Source organism: Kryptolebias marmoratus, linkage group LG1, assembly GCF_001649575.2.
Source record: "Kryptolebias marmoratus isolate JLee-2015 linkage group LG1, ASM164957v2, whole genome shotgun sequence".
Classification (NCBI taxonomy): domain Eukaryota; kingdom Metazoa; phylum Chordata; class Actinopteri; order Cyprinodontiformes; family Rivulidae; genus Kryptolebias; species Kryptolebias marmoratus.
The window spans coordinates 22,766,129-22,785,676 of NC_051430.1; the positions used below are offsets into that span (position 1 = coordinate 22,766,129).

General features: G+C 36.6%; 1 long non-coding RNA gene across 1 annotated transcript; it reads right to left on the reverse strand.

The window, feature by feature from the left end:
• Nucleotides 1-316: 316 nt before the first annotated feature.
• LOC119617526 lies at nucleotides 317-18,694 on the reverse strand. Its single transcript, XR_005233851.1, has 4 exons — nucleotides 18,532-18,694; nucleotides 2,077-2,153; nucleotides 1,034-1,171; nucleotides 317-791 (listed from the first exon to the last, which is right to left on the reverse strand). It is a non-coding gene; the product is annotated as an uncharacterized LOC119617526 (long non-coding RNA).
• Nucleotides 18,695-19,548: the final 854 nt, after the last annotated feature.

Consider the following 19,548-nt stretch of genomic DNA (forward strand, 5'->3'; position numbering starts at 1 on the left):
ACTAACAGTGAAGTCCAGCCATTTATGGATCTGCCCCAGAGTCTTATGGGATTTGCCAACTAGATCCTTTTGATACAGCAGGGAGAAATGCATCAGGATGTATTTGTGCAATGACTAAAGGATGAAAGTTTGGTTTACAGAGCTAAGAGCTAACCTTACAGTTTTGAACTCTCAAACAGAAATGAACACTGTAGTTACATCTATTTACCTCTTTGAGCCCTTGGGAAGCGAATAAATGTTTAACAGTCACTTTTATTTAAATCGTTTCAGTACAAAAATGATGATGTTGGTGAAAATGTTGTGTACAACCTCTGAACTTCTTTTGTTTATACTTGGTCTTGAAGAGCTTTGTAAACATAACAGCATAATATAGCAGCATTGACAGAATACCTGTTTATGAGAAAGCCTGATATATTTACAGGCTGTTAAACTAACATTACATTTCTTGGCAGCTGAACATTAAATTATGTAGAGACTAAGGTACAGAAAACAAGCTCTATCAGGGTCTCTGGTGACTTAAAGTTTGTGAGCAACTTTGCAATGTCCAAAGCTTCCAGTTATTAAAAAGTGTCAACTATTGATTTTACAGTAAGCAGTTGAAAGTGGTCGCAAACATGTTTATCTGGCTAAGTCAGAGGAAACAGGGGTGACTGCTTATGTGTGTGAGTGTGTGTGTGTGATCCATGACCACACAGCTCTCTCCATCACAGATGGTGCAAATATGGATGCCAGCGTGATGATTCCTCCAACCCCAGTGGGAGCCAGAATGATTGTCTGAGATCTTGGAAGAGCTGGAAGACAGAATGAGGCACAAATTAGACTTGTTAACGAAGGACAATGAATCTGACACGCAGCTGTCTAATCTCATATCTTTGAAGCTTGCAGAGAACATTCAGAGGGAAGCTGCCTCTCAAATAAAGAGGCCAAGAACACGTTCTGTCTGTAACAAGAAGCACTTGCAGAGACATGTTCTGTCTAAAGATCTGGCATAAAGTGTCGGATATTACACAAGATGGAAGGGTACTTTACTCACTCAAATTTTCGTGTTCAGACCACAAATCAGTCCCTTGCGTTGCTGTAGCCTTGCTGCTTCTGGTCTCAAAGCCTCAACTTATTTGACTTGTGGCAGGAGTCACAATCCAACCTCATTAGGAGGTTGTTGAGGATCTTTCTAAAATTACATAAAATTAAGAATTACTGTGTTCATTGCTTTTATCAATCAAAGCAGATAGTTGTAATTCTAAATCAGAATATTTGTTTCTGTGAGATGTAACTACATTGTTCATATTTTTTTTGGTTTCTCTGTAATTTTAAGAAAGAGGAGCTGTGTGTGAGCATTTTAAAAATGTGTAATTTGGTGACTGAAACTAAACAAATTAGGCTGGAAAATGTGTGAAAGAAGTGTGCAATTTGTTTAGTAATTATCCATTGGGTATGACTTGGAGTCAGTACTTGATTTGCTTCTTAGCATGTTTCTTGTGTATTTCCATTTTTTTCTGTCAGCTTTGAGATGATTTCAGATTATTTTGATGTGTCTGTCGTTGCAATATTTTTTAAGTGAAGCGACAGACAGACAGACAGACAGACAGACAGATAGACAGACAGACAGACAGATAGATAGATAGATAGATAGATAGATAGATAGATAGATAGATAGATAGATAGATAGATAGATAGATAGATAGATAGATAGATAGATAGATAGATTGTGAGTCATACCATTTATTGTATCTCTTTCACTCTATGTGCTCAATTTAAAATTCATGACACACTACTTGGCCTGATGTTTACTTTTTTGGCTAAAGGAGTAAAATAACCTAACTAACCTCAATCTCTAGAGTTTTAAAGTGTTTAAAGACCAGGAGACATCAAAGTGAGATGTTAAAACTTCAGCACGATGCATAGAAGCCAAGAACACTTAATGCTACTTTTTTTCTCTCTCTCTCAAATATTACAAAGGGGCAAATTACAATGTTCCCTTAAATTACCTTACAAAACTAAGTTGAATGATTTTAACACGGCTGTTCTTTTAAATTACATTATTCCTCTACTTCTCTAGAACATTCACTTCCTTACCAAATCTTTGCTGTTGAGTTTGAGGTCATTAATTAGAAAGGCCTTTTCAACAACCACATAGGGCCACTTCTCCTCATCTGAAAAAACAGAACAGAAATTGCCAAAGAGTATAAATTAACTGGGTTGTAATAATGAATGAGGGCTGTAATGAGATGCTACAAATTGCCTTTCAATGTGCTCTCTTCATTAGCTGCAGTCATACATGACGCTGCAGATAGGAAATTACATGAAACCATCAAGCACGTTTTAGGGTTCATTTGCACAGTGTTTGAAGAATGAGGAGCTGAAATCTTGCAAGTCTCGTGATTAACGTCTGGCTTTGTTTTATTCCTTGAGAAAATTGATTACTTTAAAATAACTCCATTTATAGGTCCATAAATATCTGAACTCTTCATTAGTCTTAGAATCTAGCATATATTATAATAAACACATATGTGTGTGTGCTCCAATACACTGTGTGTTATTAATAAAACAATAACTACTGTTTTAGCATTTGAACTGCAAATTGGGACACTATCTAAACCAGCCAGATCTTTAAAAAAATCCAAACTAAAGCATCAGTGGTAAAGTGTTCAGGCCAAACTCTAATGAGCCTGATCCTACAACCTTTCTTTAGACTGGGCTGAGTATCAGAGGTGACTCTAAAGTCCTAAGTCACATTAAATTGCCAGTATGACTCAGCTAGCTGGACAGCCACAGTCTGCTCGCCTGCCTGCCTTCCTGGTCCAACCTAAAGGCTCTGCAGAACAGAGCAGACTTAGAGACCAAAGCTTTGACATTTTGAGAGATAGCAGCCGTACAGCAGTTTGGGGTTTTACACCAACTGTCTTTCTTGGCTCATGATAGTGGAGTCCATAATATTCAGCACATTTCCTACACGGCTAATATCTTTTGGACACTGTCTGAGCCAGTAAAAATACTCTCGTTTCCAGGGCTCAGAGCTGGTTAATGTCCAAGTCTTCTTGACAATTCATGGAAAAAAATAGGCAAGAGGGAGAAAGAAACTTATTTTTATCACAGGATGATTGTTTTTGAGTGCAACAAAGAAAACAGTAGTGTACAAGATTTTGTGTGATAAATACTGAAAATAGGAAGATAAAAGGCAAATCTGTCCTGGCTGTGAGTGTTCAAAACTTGCAGAGATAATAAAAGATATATATCACACAAACAAAAAAAATTAAACAGTTGATTAAAACAATCTCAGTAGCTGAGTATTACATTTACACATTGTAAATACCCTAGGGTTTCTTACAGCAGTCTGAAATATCAGTAACTTGTCAAGTGCAATGTTGCATAAATATATAGATGCCCATACATATTTATTCATACATTCTGATGTGCATACATAAAACCAAAACATGTCAGCAGTATAATGTCAATGTGTCTCACTGAAAGATGTCTGATGTTACTAATCTTCTGCACTGAACCAATGTGAACTCCTTTCAGCCCGTTTCCCAGCTAACAGCTAATCTTGGCTGTGGTTCAAACTGCTGTGGTTTGCATTTTTGTGGACGATTTTGGACATGATAGTGGACAGTTTGAGTTGTACTGGCATTTATAGTGTTTTTCCTGAAATCTACTTGGTCATCAGAAAACACTTTGGCTGAATCTGATCAGTTGTTTTTAGACACACACGATCACCCCACAGGAAAAGAGAAACATTTCAGTGATCGTTATCACAATGTCTGCCTGTCACAAAGTAATAATCAATTATTAGCCTATTAATTAAAGCCATTCATTGGTGGTGTTTCCATTACATGTCTCCTGATGTTTTGACGTTGGATTACGTTTAAAAGAAAACCAATCTTTCGCCTGCCTCGGGTCAAGATGGATGTGTTGAGAGCCACAGCACAGGCCATATTCCCCTTGGTTACTGAGAAACCTGGCCCTTCTGGGCACTGCTCCCTTCTTACTGGTTTTCCTTCCTCTCATCTAGCCACACTACTTCCCCTCCCAGGGACTATTTCACCTCAAGCTACTGGAAATCCCCCTGTCTGTTGAAAGGCATCCTTTAGTGGCACTCAGCAGCCATTTCAGACAGACATACAATTCAGCCCAGACAGAATACGACAACCATCTCGGTCTTTCAGGCACTGTGAAATGACTTCTGACTGGTTTAGGAAGGAAATACTTTGACAGGAAAAATGTTTATGCCTCGAGGAATCAACATGTGGAGTCATGGATTAGGGACAATCTTTCAGGGGTTGAGCTGTCAATCTTAACATAATCTTGTTTGCCTATCTTGAGGGGCTAAACAATTCATTTTTTGGTCTAAAAAATGTATTGTTTAGTTAAACAAGTACTTTCTAAAGAACAATAAACAGTGATATTTTTTTCTTGCAATAAAGGAGTCAAGCAGCAGTCAGGGCTTGATTAGAGTCCATGTAAAATGTGAAAACGTGGAACTGTCTTAAGATGTAAAAATGTAGCTATATTATACTGATATTAAAAATCCAGTCTGCCTTCATTTTACAAGATTCAGTAATATGACTCCAGAAGCTTGTCTTCATCCTCTAGATTCAAGTTTATGATTCTGGCTGTTGTGCCCTGGAGGTATGTTTTGTCTCAGCATCTATCCCCATTTCACTTTTTAACACTCCATGTCAGAAAGAGGATATGTCATTTCCCTCTGTAAATCCGAGTGGAAAGTTAGCTCTCCCTGGAAACACATGTTTTACCTTTGCAGACCTGATGAAGGTTAGAGCTTCTCAGTCATCATTGTAATATTGTACTCTGTGACATTCAAGCACGCAGGAATGTGATTTCACATGCACAGACCCTCACAGACAGACATGCACCTCCACATTTACACCCTCTGAGACGGCGCACAACAAACAGCCGTCTGCTCGGCAAGAGTGATATCATGTGACAGTGGTACATGCCTTAGATGGCGCCCCATAGTGAAACTGTGAAATGTTATTATTTAGTTCTTCGCCAGTGGTCTGTGACGATATGAAGGACAGCAGGGCACACAGAGGAGGGGCCTTGAGTTAAGCCCATGGTGATGAGCACTGCACGGTTCCAGCTATGAACAGACTTCAACCTAATTCAACTGGTATTGTCATTTGAACACATTTACATGTTTTATTCCTCTATGTGAAATTACATGCATTCACATTTAGCCTTTTTAGCTGAAAAACAACTTAATTAGAAATGTTTTTTAAAACAAATTTTCTTATTTTATTTTCTAACTGACCCCTGTGGTAATTGCTTGACTACTTATTAGCCACAAGTGTTTCCTTCAGTTCAATGGACTTTTTAAACCGTATCTCAGTTTGAAAGTTCAGTTTGAGGACAGACCTCAGATAGATAGTATCTGTGGAGGAGCAGACTCACACAATTACTTTAACCATTAGGGCTGATATAGGTTTACACTAGACTAGTGATTAAATTAATGCTTAGGAACGACAAATGTCCTAACAGCCAATTACACCAACCATGAACTAGTGGAGCGCATTATCTAATGAGCACATCACCACAAATTACACAACAAAGGCGCGGTTGAAAGGAAGGTGTGTCTCATAACCCCCTTCAGTGGTTTAGATTGTGAGAAAACAGAAGATTTTCTGCAACTTGAGTTTCACATCTTGACTACCAGACAAGGATGATTGTTTCCTGTGGTGGATGTGAAGCAGCTTCTCGCTACCTTTTTTTCCTACACACACATGAATACACACATAGGGGCACACCTAATTGGTATAATATGGTAATTATTAAACCTGATAGGCTTTTATTTCAACTGAAAGCTATGAAGAGGCCATGGCTTACCCTACGCCCTGCTCCACATTACTACACAACCCGGGGTCCAGCATAATAGAAGAGCAGCACTAGTTACAGGAGACATTTTTAAATGCCCAATTTTTCGGTCTGTAATCAGATACAGTTCAGTGAAGCTTTCTCTTTCATTAAGTGTATAGAATTGTTATTTTGGTGGGTTTTGCTTGTTTGTTTTCAAGTCAAAAAACTTGTTTCCTCTGTAAATCTGTTTAGTTTGACTTGTATAGGTCCAGGTAGATTCTCCACAGAGAATGCATTTGTAAAATTAATTTAAAACTTAGTTTGTAGAATCATGTTTCATTTTGCACCAGTAACTTGCATCCTTGTGCTTGTTTTATTGCCTGTGTGCTCCTTTTGTCTTTTAGTCAGTATCTATTTTATTTGTATGAAAACTTACATTTTGAGTGACACCTTTGCGATTTACATTTCCTTGATTTGGGTTTAACTACAACAGAGTCCGCAGATCACTGCTATAGTTGGCTGGCTGGGCAATCAGTGATCACTGAGATAATGATGTGCAAACCAGCCATGCTCTCTGCTAATCTGCTCACCTGATCTGGTTCAAGGCACTACAGCTGCAAACAGAATCTGTGCCAAAATGCCAGTGTTAAGGAGGGTGGATAAAACACAGTTTAGGTGGATTATAAAGGTAGTTCAGGTTTCTTGCGCACAGCAGCAAACCCTTGTTGTGATATTGTTGTGACTGTAATCAATCTCTTTGAAGTGTAACAAGTTTCATTATTTTCAAATCTAGATTATAAATTTCAATTCTAATGTTCCACTGTATTGAAATGCAAAATGAGTACAATATATTACATGAAAGGAAACAAAACAAAACAGCTAACCTACATTAATATACCATTTGCTACAAAAAGTATCTGGACACATGAATGACTTGTTTTGGTTGTTTGCCTAAACATATTCAAGTTAGAAATTCATAATGTACAACAGATCTTCTTAAATTACAGGCTCATTTTTACACTTTTGATTTGAAGAAATTCACTCTTAAACAGGAGAAGTTGTTTGGGAATGGCATATTTTTAACTAATTTAAACCTGATGCAACACGTGACATATTTGAGCTTGACTTGTTATACAAAGGTACAATTAAATACTCAAAGAAATTATAAGAATAACGTCAATCATTTACCAAAATATAAAACTAAAGAAAAAAAGATAATGACATAATCTTTCAGAAGTTTTAATTTTATTTAGACTTATCAGAGACTGAGAAATAAAGCTTAATGAACAGTAACAATTCTGTTGAGGTTTTCAGAAAACTCAAGCTTTTGTGGTCACTTTCAAACATTGCTAAACTTTTAGATTTAAGTTTATAATGCGCTGAATCGTTTAACATATAGTTATCCTTCTGGGAAACTGTTGACAAATTTCCAAGACTATTGCACTGTCTAAATATTTCTACCCGTAAATGGATTTTTTTAAGCTATTGGTTGTTTTAGTACAAGCTTATGCAAGCCAAATTACAGAGGAGCAATTCCATGACACAATGACTTATCCACAATGCATGTCTTCTGATTTTTTTCACACAATGCCTCATGATGAATGGAGTTCATTTCTGTCTAATCAGTTACAGATCTAGCAAGGGAATAATAATAAAAAGTAAACGCCCAAGTCAGAGAAATCACATCAGTTAACAATGTCTTCTGCAGCCTTTATACTTAAGACAAATGTATGGTATCTCATTTGGTTTGCAGAGCAAAAATGTCTATTGCATAAGCAAATGAAGAACTGCATGATCAACTTGAAGATTTGGAGAAATTATGTAAAATAAAGATGTATGAGGCAAGGGGGAAAACTGATTTGAAAAGAAGAAAAATCTATGATCGTTTGTGCAGCTGCAATGATGATGACTTCTGTGTCATTTGATTAATTTAGACCTTTAGAAACTAGAATGTGAAATACTAGATTTCCTATAACTGTTTGCTAGAGGACAAAAGTGTTAGACTAATGTATGTGTTGCTGCTTCTTACTCTGCAGCAGAGTTATGATTATACACCAGAAAGCAGACAGGCCACAATGACCATCATATCTCATTCTGTCTATACAGAAAATCTATTATCTCTGAAATTTATTAGCCTAGAATTTTCTTAAATAATTGGTAATAAATATTAAAAATAGGGGAGAAATTTTCTACAGGGTACAATGTACATTTATACATGCAAAAATGAAAAAAAAAAAGATGAAAAAGAAGCTCTATCTCTTAAAAAAGAACATCCACTGAGACAAAAATCTGCCGAAATAAAGCCGTTTTTCCCTACTTGGTAGTGCTCTCATTTTGTGGTGATGTATTCAGAACGGTGATGTGATTGCAAAGTCCCACCTCGTCTTTTCAGACCCTATAAAAAGCCGAGTGTTATGGCCTCAGTAGTGATGTGTGTCTGTCTGGTCCTGAGCACACCAGCAGGTAAATGTCCTAGAAAAGCCAGAAAACACAATTTTGCTCTGAACTGGGGATTCTATGGCCTCTTTCTGTGAGGGGGAAGAGAAGGCCTACGGTTTAATTCATGTCAGTGGGATTTCTCAAATACTGTACCTCCATTTGGGTTAAATGACAAAGGACTGACTAAAGCTGGGAATTAAACATCATGAATCATATTGACCTGTCTAAGTAGAATTGTAAGTGCCCTCTACAGCGTATCACACTAAAACTTTAGAAAGTATCTGGGTTTTTTTTGTTTGTTCATCTGTTGCTGTATTTTGTCTTGTTTTGTTTTGTTTTTATTTTATAGGAAACACACTTGGTGGAAAAAAAGAGAACATGAAAATGCTGGCAGTGAATTCACCACAAAGGCATTGCTGTGTGACCTTGAGATGAGCTGCTGGCACTGTGAATACCAAAGCCACGGGAGAACGACAGGAAGCTCATAACAATTAAAAGAAATAAAAGCATAAAATATCCAGAGGAGACAGAGCGGGTTCAAGTTCAAACGTGAATGTGTGCCTGTGTGGAGTGAGGGTGAGCAGAGAGTTGAGGGGCAAGAGTGCTATGCCTCGTGAAAACAAAATACTCCACACACCTCAATTAGTGGTACTTAGCAGGGCCCTGAGAGAAGCAGCCTGAAAGCAGTTGAAGTAGCTCATGCGAGAAAAGTCAGAAGCAAATCAAAGAGATTTTTAAGAAGAGGGAGCCTCTGTATGCTTTTATAGGCAGGCCTGAGTTTGGGAGGGTTGTGCAGTTTTCGGAGAAAAGCTTGATACCGGCTTGGAAAGCTTTTTACGATGACATGGAAAGTAGATTCTATAATTTGAGTGTCTTCTAATAGGACACACATTGCTACCATGGCAACCGTGACTCCAAATATAAAATCACAAAACAATATGAGAAGTTTAATTGAGATCAGTTGAAGGAGGGGGGAAAAAAATTCCATCAACTCAAGTAAAAGACTAGTTTGTGGTCTACTGTGGGAGAGACTTCTCCCCCAAAGGAGCTTATTATCCACATATAGACACATCACTTTCCTTCTGAATGACATTGAGGACTGGTGCATGTTAAAGCAGATCGTGGTCAAACACACACACTGACCAGAACAAAAACTAGTTTTAAAGAATCCATATCATAAAGATCTTGCCCATCATGGGCGACCACCCTGCTAATCAAAGGTAATGAGGTGTTGGTGGTGCAATTCTGTGGGAAGGGTGGGCATATTTCAGCTCATTCTGACACATGTTTATAGGTTCTTTCCTTCATCTGTTTGAGTCATTCTTGTTTCCCAACTTTTAAACGTTCCTTGGCAAGAGGGGAGGATTTAATATGTTTGTATTCTTTCACTTTTGAAAATTTAGCATCTGGCTTTAAATGGACCAAGAGCTTATTTTGGAATGCTGGATACAGATTTTTATTGCTTGTCCTGGAACAGGCCTGTAGCTGAATGACCGTAAATATGACTTCAAGTGCTTTGGGTCAGTAGATACTTCTCCACTGGCCACAGGATAGTTTTGGGCAGAAAAAAGAACTGTACTTTAGGTTAAAAGATCTAAGCTTAATTAACTGTAAAATGTCACTTTTATTAGGAAACATGTATTTATCAAAGATTTATTATGATGCTTTATTATAGAGATGACCAAAATTGCTATAATTTGATCAAAGACGAACCAAATCTATAAAGTATGAATATGTACGTTTGGGAAGCAAAGAGGTTAGAAGGTTAGCAGTGGTGCTTTACAGAAATAAAGTCTTCAAAACATAGATCAGATTCCTCCTCTGTATATGGACATCTTCCAGATGCTGGACCTCCAGTCTGCCTGCAAAATTTCTCAGTCTTTTTCTCCCCACGGGTTGGACCCACCCCATGCCACCAGCAAACCTCTGAGCGAGGGTAGAAAACTCACCAGCAAATCTCTGAGCGAGGGTAGAAAACTCATGAATGAGCAATGCATTTCTGAGCACAATCCAATTAAGCATGAATACAACCTGAAAAGGTATTACTTTGTACTGTTTCTCTAGTTTTATTGCTTCATTTTCTGTCTATGGATGCCTCTGGCTTGTTCGGTTTAGTTGAGTCATCATTTTCTATCAGGAGACTCCTCGTCCATGTGTAATGGCCATTATTTCAAGACCAAAGGGTTACATTGCTCTAAGTGGCCTCAATAGAAAAATAGATGAACTAAAAACACCATTATCTGGAGGAAGAGATTAACATCCTTGGAGACCATCAGGCCCAAAATACAACATTAAAAAAAGAAAAACCGTTTTAGACTTTATTTCTTCCTGGATGCATGTAAGGGTGCACACAAACTGATTATTTCTCTGTAATCCTTGCTGAATTAGAGTTCTTTTAAGACATGACTGTATGTAATTATACCCCACGCAGTCAGCTCGGCCTGGCCCAGCCCAGAACATGTGTTTAAACACTTCATTGAGTTTCCATGCTTGCTCTGGCTTCCTAGATGAACTGTGGTTCTGCTGCTTTAATGTCCCCCAATAAAAAAATCACAGTAGTCCATTTATCTCAAAAACTGGTGACTATGATGTGTGCCACTACACTGCAGGGAGATCCAAGGAAGGTGTTTTTTTTTATTTCTCTTTTTTGTCTCTGACAATACTTTAAAGCCCTCCCAGGTGATCTGAAACACAGTCAATTTTTTTGTTCTTGCTCACCAAGGGGAAAACTACACGCTAACGAAGGGGACCACGAAGACCACCATGCTTTTTTTATTGTTTTTGTGTGCCCGCACTCCTTGCATTACCATATTCATGTTTATTGATTTAGTAACATTGTCATAATGTCAAAGTCAAAGCTATTTCATAAAAATAGTCCTGTGATCTGAGTCAGATCAATACTGTCGAGACAGTGGGATCACAGAAAAACCCAGCTTTAAACAGCTTTATTGCTGTTTTGGGAGATTTAACATGTGAGAAGAGTGTGCCTTCCACATATGGATATGATTCATAATTATTGCGATCAGGCATCAAATCATTTTAATCTCTTGAATAAATTTGACAGACGAGAGAAATTGAACATAAAATCCTATGCATCAGTGGATCACAAAGATTTGGATTGCCAGTATCAAAAGAATAAAAGCGTTACCACTTTGTCAAGCAGTTTAATTGACATCACACAATATATTTCTTTGTCAATTCTGCTATATATAATAATGTAAATGAGCTGCACAAGCCAGAAATGAAATAAAGAAAAATCAATAAGATTATTATAATTCAGTGAATGAACATTAGGAATGAATATAACTCATCCGCAGTCAGGGATTGAAGCCAGATGATATCATTAAGAGCCTGTTGACGTCAAGCACCAACCTCAGCAATAAAAAAGCGAGATAAGAGACATGAACTACTTCATCTGAATACCATTTCTGTTTTCTGGGAGAGTGCAACCTGTAATTCAGTGTTGTGCCTTTTAATCCATATTCCAAATCATAATTATTACCATAGCCCTTGCTGTGTAAAAGTACAGGTTGCAGACTTATATTTCATCAGTGAAATTTTTTGTTGCCTATAGAAGTGTTGAGCTAATTCCAGCACTGACACAAAACCAACCCATGTTTAGTTTCTCACATTATTCACTTTGCACTACTCCCACCATAGCACACAGTCCATGCAATGACTTTTTCATTTTTTCCAAACACAATGGATCACACTGACTCAATTAAACTGATGATACACAGTGGACACTTAGGAGGGCAGAAACACAGAAAAGAGGTTACAGTATGGTTGTAGCTATAGTAATGATTTTGTTCTGTGCATTATTGTTTGAAAGAGGTCATGATGTTGGTGTCAAAGTTTACGTTTTTTTATCATCCCTATGTAAGACACTTTTGGCTTGATAATCTGCATGCAGATGTAATTAACTGCATAATAAATGTCATAGATCAGAAGAAAAAGAAGAGAAAACTGTTAATACACACCACATATGTGTGTTGCATACCAACAGTAATACTATAAAATGGCCCTCTAAATTAGACCTTATGTCACTAATTTGTAGGATTTTAATTTATAAGTTAATTCTTTTCAAAACATTTCTTTCCCATCATTGATTTTCAACAATCTAGTTTTTGAACCCGTTAGGTCCTGACTTGAACTTCTCTAGAGGTATGAAAACTTTTTAACTACAAGATGCATTGTGATGTGTGCCAGAAAAGACTGAGTTAATGCAGTAAATACAAATCAAATGTTATGAAATCTAAAAAAGTACAAACATGATCAAATATTATAAAGCTTCTTATTTCAGATAAAAAAAATGTTGTAAATGTGACATTTGTACAGCTGCAAAAAACACCAAAAAAAGAAGAGCAAAAGCTAAAAAAATACATTGCAAATTATTAGCAACATCATATTATTTTCACAAACAGCCTTCCTTCAACAAGACTACTCAAGCATGTCAAGAGAAACAAAACACAGAGCCCAAGCATACAGCTAAACTCCCATATCCCAATACAATCAAGTGTCTGTATGATGCATTGGAACAAGCCCAAGTCCACAGATGTCCAACCTCACAAACTAAAAGATCAAAAAAATGCATTGTCACATTCTCATAGCCACAGACTTCAGGATCCATATTCACCTGACAGGTTAGTGTCTTTGGTGGCACAAGAAGGTCATTACATTAGGTCAGTAGTTAAACTGTTGCAGTTTTGAAATAAATATAATTATTACTAAACACAAAAATATATATAATAATTTTTATATCCTATTCATGAAGTGTAGTATCCTTACTTTTCATACACATAAACAAGACTGAATACAACAGCCTTTTCCTGTGTCAAGTTTCAAACTTTCTGGGCATAGTTTCTAGGGATTTATCCTTGAAATATCATGTCTCTGATCTTCAAATACTGTACTCCACCCTAAGATCCTGGCATGGGTTTGTGGTTTTAGCTTCATATTACTGCAGTTCACTAGGCTTTTATCTGGAATTAGTTTCTAAGCCTACCTAAGAGTTGTCCACCTGCCTTCCTAAAGCGTATCACACTGTACACCTTTGCTCTGTCATCATCTATCTACCCACAAACCCACACATACCTAATATACACTGACTCAAAAGCTTAAACACACACTTTGAGTCAAGAAACTCTTTTACACAAGCATGCAGACACTCTTCACTCAACTGCCACATTCCAGGTGGGTTACCTATTTTAATTTTGTGCATCCAATGGCTTTGCGCTCCTTTTTCGTCCTTGACCCTGCTGCTTCTGGTCATCACCCCCTTCTAGGAGGCTTGCCTGAGTGGCCTATTTATAACTGGACAGGAGAAGGGCAACAACGCATCAAGCGCTAAATAAACATAGACGCTAAACCTTAAATTACACTGAATCAACACTTCAAGCAAAGATAGCTTCTGTGTTGATGGACTAATAGAGGATAAGTTCTGTAAAATAAAATATGGCTGTGGTTGAAAAGAGAGATTTGTAATAATGACATCCCCAAATATATCACTTATCTGCTGGATTTAGTCAGATGAGTCATGCTCTTACAAGTTCCTATACAAAAAGTCTTTTCATAATCAAGAAATCCATCTAAAAGGAAACAGAAAAATACCAAATCTCCTGTCCATGAGGTTTTAATGTGGTTAGGCTGCAGGCCCAAAAGTTTAGAAATAAGCTTTTTTGTTTGTGATCACACTCCATCAACATTGTGAAACATCTACATGGCTAATCCTCCTCCTGTATCAAACAATAAGGTTATAGTCATGACAGGTACTAAAGTGCACACCATTAGCTCACAGTGTATGCAAAATCCCTGTCATATCGGCTGCCCACACACCAAGCTGGGCCAACTGCACCTGTCAGATAACATCTGCTCATCTGTCTCTGTGTTTTGGGGCTCTCCTTCTCCCTCTTTCTATATGGGTGTGTGTGCGTGTGTGTGTATATATATACACTGCCTGGATTTAAGAAGTTAATAGGTAGGAACTTCCCATTGGAAAAGAGATTACAGTGATTCATATATTTTACCTGTCAACAAGTTTTTTAACCCCTATTAATGCAGTGAGTGGATTATCATTCCTTTTAAAACACTACCCAAGGATACACCCTGTGATTTTGGAAAGATGCTACTCTCTTTCAGAAAGGTCAAAATATTAGTTTGCACCAAGCAAACAGAATAACTTAGGGCATTCCGAAATCTACTAAAAGTGAGTTGTCATGATTAAATGTGGCAGAGTAATGAAGAACTATAATTTTTAAGGTAACATGTTGTTGAATAAAAATAAGATAGAGCTAATTTCTCCTTTTTACACTTTGGACTCTTCTATCAGTACACATCAGTGTAGACTTTCTGGTTTGTGCTGGTGGTGATGTTCCGTTTTCCCTAATTGTACTTCCATAAACTTAGTTATATTTTTAATTTTGTGCAACATTTAACTACTAACTGAGGCCTCTATAGAGTCTGAAATTTAGCTCTTCTGTTTTTTTTTCTCCAAATTTTCTGCACTACAATACCAAAGGCAAAGTAATACAGGCTAATAAAAATGTTCAAAAACACACAGTTTGCTTTAACAGACAAAATGGCTTTTAGTAGAGCAAATAAAGCAGAGGGATCTGATACAATTCTTGCTTTGTTTCAACAACCTGTGTAGACAAACACTTAAAGGGTGAAAATGGTCTCTTTGTGCTTTGGCAGTTAGATTATAGACAGATGATAATGGTCATATTTCAGTATTGACCTCGTGACCCGCTGACATTTAGTAGTTTCTCTGAGAGGTAATACTGAAACATTAAAAAGTAAGAGGTTAGCAATGGTGGGACTCATGTGAACAATGGACCTACATAAAGACTTGAGGTTTAAGGCAGGAAAACTTTTTTTCTGGTAATGCATTGCAAAATCTCAGTAAAACATAATACCTGACCTTATTCAGATAGGTATGCATGTGTTCAGTCAATATAATATGAGCTAAAATATTAACTAGTTCTTAGCATGGACTTTCATTGCGTCTGACTAAGTAAAATAGTTTTAAATGAAAATGAGAGACTAATTTTAGGAAACTTGTTGCCAGTAATTTAATGCGTCCATATTTTATTTGAGGGAAAATGTGTGTGTGTAAGAGAGAGAGTGATAGAGTAAAAAAAGGCAGCAAGGAGTATAACAGAGGCAGAAGACAAGGGGTCATTTGCATGTTCTTTGGGAATATTGCCATACCCTGAGGCTTTTAATAAAATTACTGAGCTCAGACAAAACTGTATTATTTCCAATACTGTGTCCACTCTGCAAATTCAAGATAAATAAATGCATCTTTTTGTTATAATTGAACAACCAAATAAGTTGTACTTTCTTAATTAGCTCTGCCTTTTCCAATAATTTAATGTCATTCAGTAACACTTTAGAATAATGACATTTAATGAGATCCAGTAGTGAGTAATAAAACTCCTCATACATAATTTGGACAGTATTACCATAACTGATTAATTTTACCATTTATTACAGATGTACTGCTGTCCCGGAAAGTGTGCGAACTGTGGAATTTCCAGTAGGTTTATAAACTCATTTAATAAAATGTAAACTGAAATAGCATTAGATTAAGGGAACATTTTGTGTGGAATGACTCTAAACAGTCTAAACATGTTACTAAGCAGACAAAACATAGATGTCTCTTGAGTCATCATTATTATACCATTCTACTATGCAACATAAATGTTTTTAAAACCTGTTCTTATTCTTATAATTTTATTCATAAATCTTATTCACAGTTTTAGGTATTACACTAAAAAAGAAAAATTAAAAAGAAAGTTTATATAAATGTTTTATTAATGTTTTCTATTTATTTATTTTCTTCACAAAGTTTTGTTGCTTACTTGGATTGTTTTTTTTAATGACAAATGAAAACCTTTCTAGAGTAGTGAATATTTACATGAAAGAATACTGAAATTATTCACTCTAAACTACTGTATAACAAGAAGGTTTATGCATATTTTTTTTGTTAGGAGGCATTTCAAAATACTTTAACATAACAATAGTCAAACACAGCAGAACATGTTTAAAATGTGACTTGAAATTTGGATCATGACTTGACAAACTGCAAACTAGATGATAATTTATCAACTTTTAAACTCTTAAGTAGTTTCATTTACTCCATTAAAATAATGTATGCTTAATGATTAAACTTAAATTCAATCTGCACATTATAGAAGTAACAGTTACTTGCAAAATGGATATGTAGTGTAATCTGGGCAACCTGTTGATGTGTAGATATGGTGAATAACAAGAATTTTGGCACATTTTAAAAATAGCTTTACTTGTGCCATACATCATGTATTGCTCTCAATGTAGACTGTTACTTGAGAATATTTTGTTGACACAATTTTGAAGTTTAAATGTTAGCCATTCCTAAACAACAACAGCAACAAAACATAAATTAACACATAAAGTGTCTGAATTTAAGCTAATTTTCCCATGCCATTTGTATGAAGGAATCTACTATTTAGTCTGCAGAAGACACTGAAATAACAGTGTATTTCCATACACTTTATTAATATGAAGAAAAACACAATTAGGATTTTGCTACTGAAGCTTTAACAGTCAAACTTCTAAAGCACCTTTTTGTTATTGATTCTGCTTCAAACTTAAATTATTGCACCGCTGCATCAAAGACAGCTGGGTATGTCATCTTTAAAAGTACCATGAGCTTGTTTGCTTGTACCTAATGCATGATGACAAGCGGATTTGTAGACTGAGTGAGTGACGTTTCAAAATGTTTTTGTTTCAGACTGTCTTCTCAGTTTACGTCTAGGTTAATAAAGAAAAGAATGAAACACTACATTGTGCTTTGTGTTAAATCTGATTTTGGACAAGCTGTGTTCGCCTTTGAAATACAATACGATGCTATCAGCAGCAGCGATACATATACCTGAGGTCACATTTGCAGAAATGCCTTAAAGACATTGTGAATGAAAGACGTGATTTACTGTAAGGGAATGAAAGTCTGGAGTTAAGAATCAGATTAAAGTTATGGCAAGCTTTATGAATAATTCAGCCTGCGTTTATTTCCCAGGAAGTCAACTGTAAAACTTCCTCCTGCCAAGTCTCCTTACTCTCAGTACTCTGTGAATTTCATCCACAGTCATAGTGATAAATGGCATTTTAAAGTAAACTAATTAAACCTGAAAAGGAAAATGAATTGTGACGATATTTCATCCCATCAACATCATAATAGCACAAGTGTCAAACTATTTCAAGCCATCAAAAAATTAAAAGCATAAATCAAAGGTTATAGAGGCAAAAAAAAGCAGACTGGGTCTGAAAGTTATTGTTTTAACAGGATGACAAAATCATTAGAATCTAATTTATGACCCCAGGGCAAAGACTTCTATGATTTAGTGCTGACATGTCAGTGTAATATCCCCTGTCACTTTTGGCTCATTTATTCAATGGATACGAGGAGGAATTTTTCTCATTTTAACAGCAAGACTCACTCAGAGTGGAATGAGCTGCTAAGGAGATGACAAAGGCCCACTCCATTTTGAAAATGCTTGTGAATCAGGATACTCAAATTCTTCAGCACTGACCCATAAATGGCACTAATGCATGCTGGAGAGGTACATAGAAATGAATCTGCAGGATATAATTCCAATATCTGATAACCACATCCCACTCTTCCAGCTATTATTGAATTTTGATGCTATAAGACGGACCAAATAATGTCATTCAAAGGGTTTGACTAAACAGTATTTTTGATCACGAGAAAATGAGCAATGAGTTCTGCTATTTGATCAAAACTTGCGTTAAATACTGTAAAAATAATGGTGAAACAATAAACAGAAGAACTGTTCCATATATCAAGTTTTATTGTAGCAAGTTTTGTGTTTCAGACCAACCATTTCCATCGTGGTTATGTGCTAGCCATTGTTTTCTAAGCTTCCATTAATTTGCTTTTCTATTTCACAGCTCCATGTGAAAATTAGCTGTCATTTAAAAAAAAAGAAGCTCTTTATTTCTGCATGTGCTAATACTTAGTGTAACACATCAGACATGGTGTGAAACACTGTGTGAAAGCCTGTTTACATAACGCTTCCCAGCATCTTCCTGCCTACTCACAACAGTTATGACAGAGATTTTTTTTTCTGCTTTCTTCTCCTTAGTCAATATGTGTTGTTGAAGCTACAATAAAAGCCATTGGAGCTTGATCCATAAAACATACAGTCACTCAGACATGTGATCCTCAGTGTCAGTCCTCACCTCCACCATCACCACATCTTTTAGTCTATGTCTCACCTGCATTAAAGTTGACATTTTGTAGTGGCATCACATCTTCCCGTAATCCTCCTCTGGATTGGCTGCAGCCCCCCTCATCTCTCAGGCCTGAAGGTCGACATGTGAGAGGTTTAAGTAAAAGAAAATGACCTGGGTAAAACACATTCCAGTGACCTGAGCCTGAGCTGAATGTAACCTGCGTTGGATGATTGAGAGAAAATTAGAGAGCAAATCTTCATGACCTATTGGAGTCTATTTCCCTGGACACTTTTAAAACAAAAGTGTGTAACCTGATTGTTACCAAGATGGTGATGTTTAGTATTTACAGTAGATCTTCAGACAACCACATTCCACTAGAAAACCTTTTCAGTTGATTTATTAAAAGCAGATTTCTTGAACCTTTGCAACATATTTATACAGTCAGCAAGATCAGAATTTGAGAGTTTGTCTTTGAGGAGCTGACCTTCCAAATATGGAGCAAAACCAAGAGATTTCACATAAATGGGTATTGATCAAACACAGCTGGAGTATTTGCACCTGCTTTGACAGCAGTATATCACATACATGTTCTATGGTTTTTCTCATAAATCTGCAATGATGTCAAGCTTTTCTTCCCAACTCGTACTTTACCTTTATATGGTATTGTTTATAATTTTTCAATTCAATCTTTATTACCTACAATTTTTGGTATTCTTATTTTTCCGAACTTTCTCCTAAAACATGTCAAAGCTGCCAAATCCGACCTTGAATTCTGCTCCAACTTTCTAACCGAGTCGCACCGTGACATTCCACAGTGTGCCCGAGACTGTAAAATGTATTCAGCTTATCAGTTATTTCTGCCACAAGCAGCCACCCAGCAGCTCCTTCTCAATAAATATGGGGTTGACTAGAGTTGATATGCCTTGGAGGCGTTTTAAATATTCCCCCCCAAAATATCTATTCATAAAAAGGGGTTGCAACGTAATTGGGTGATTTATGACCTTTTCACACCACTGAAGCGATTAACTGAAGACATCATTCGGAGCTGTCAGTCAAACT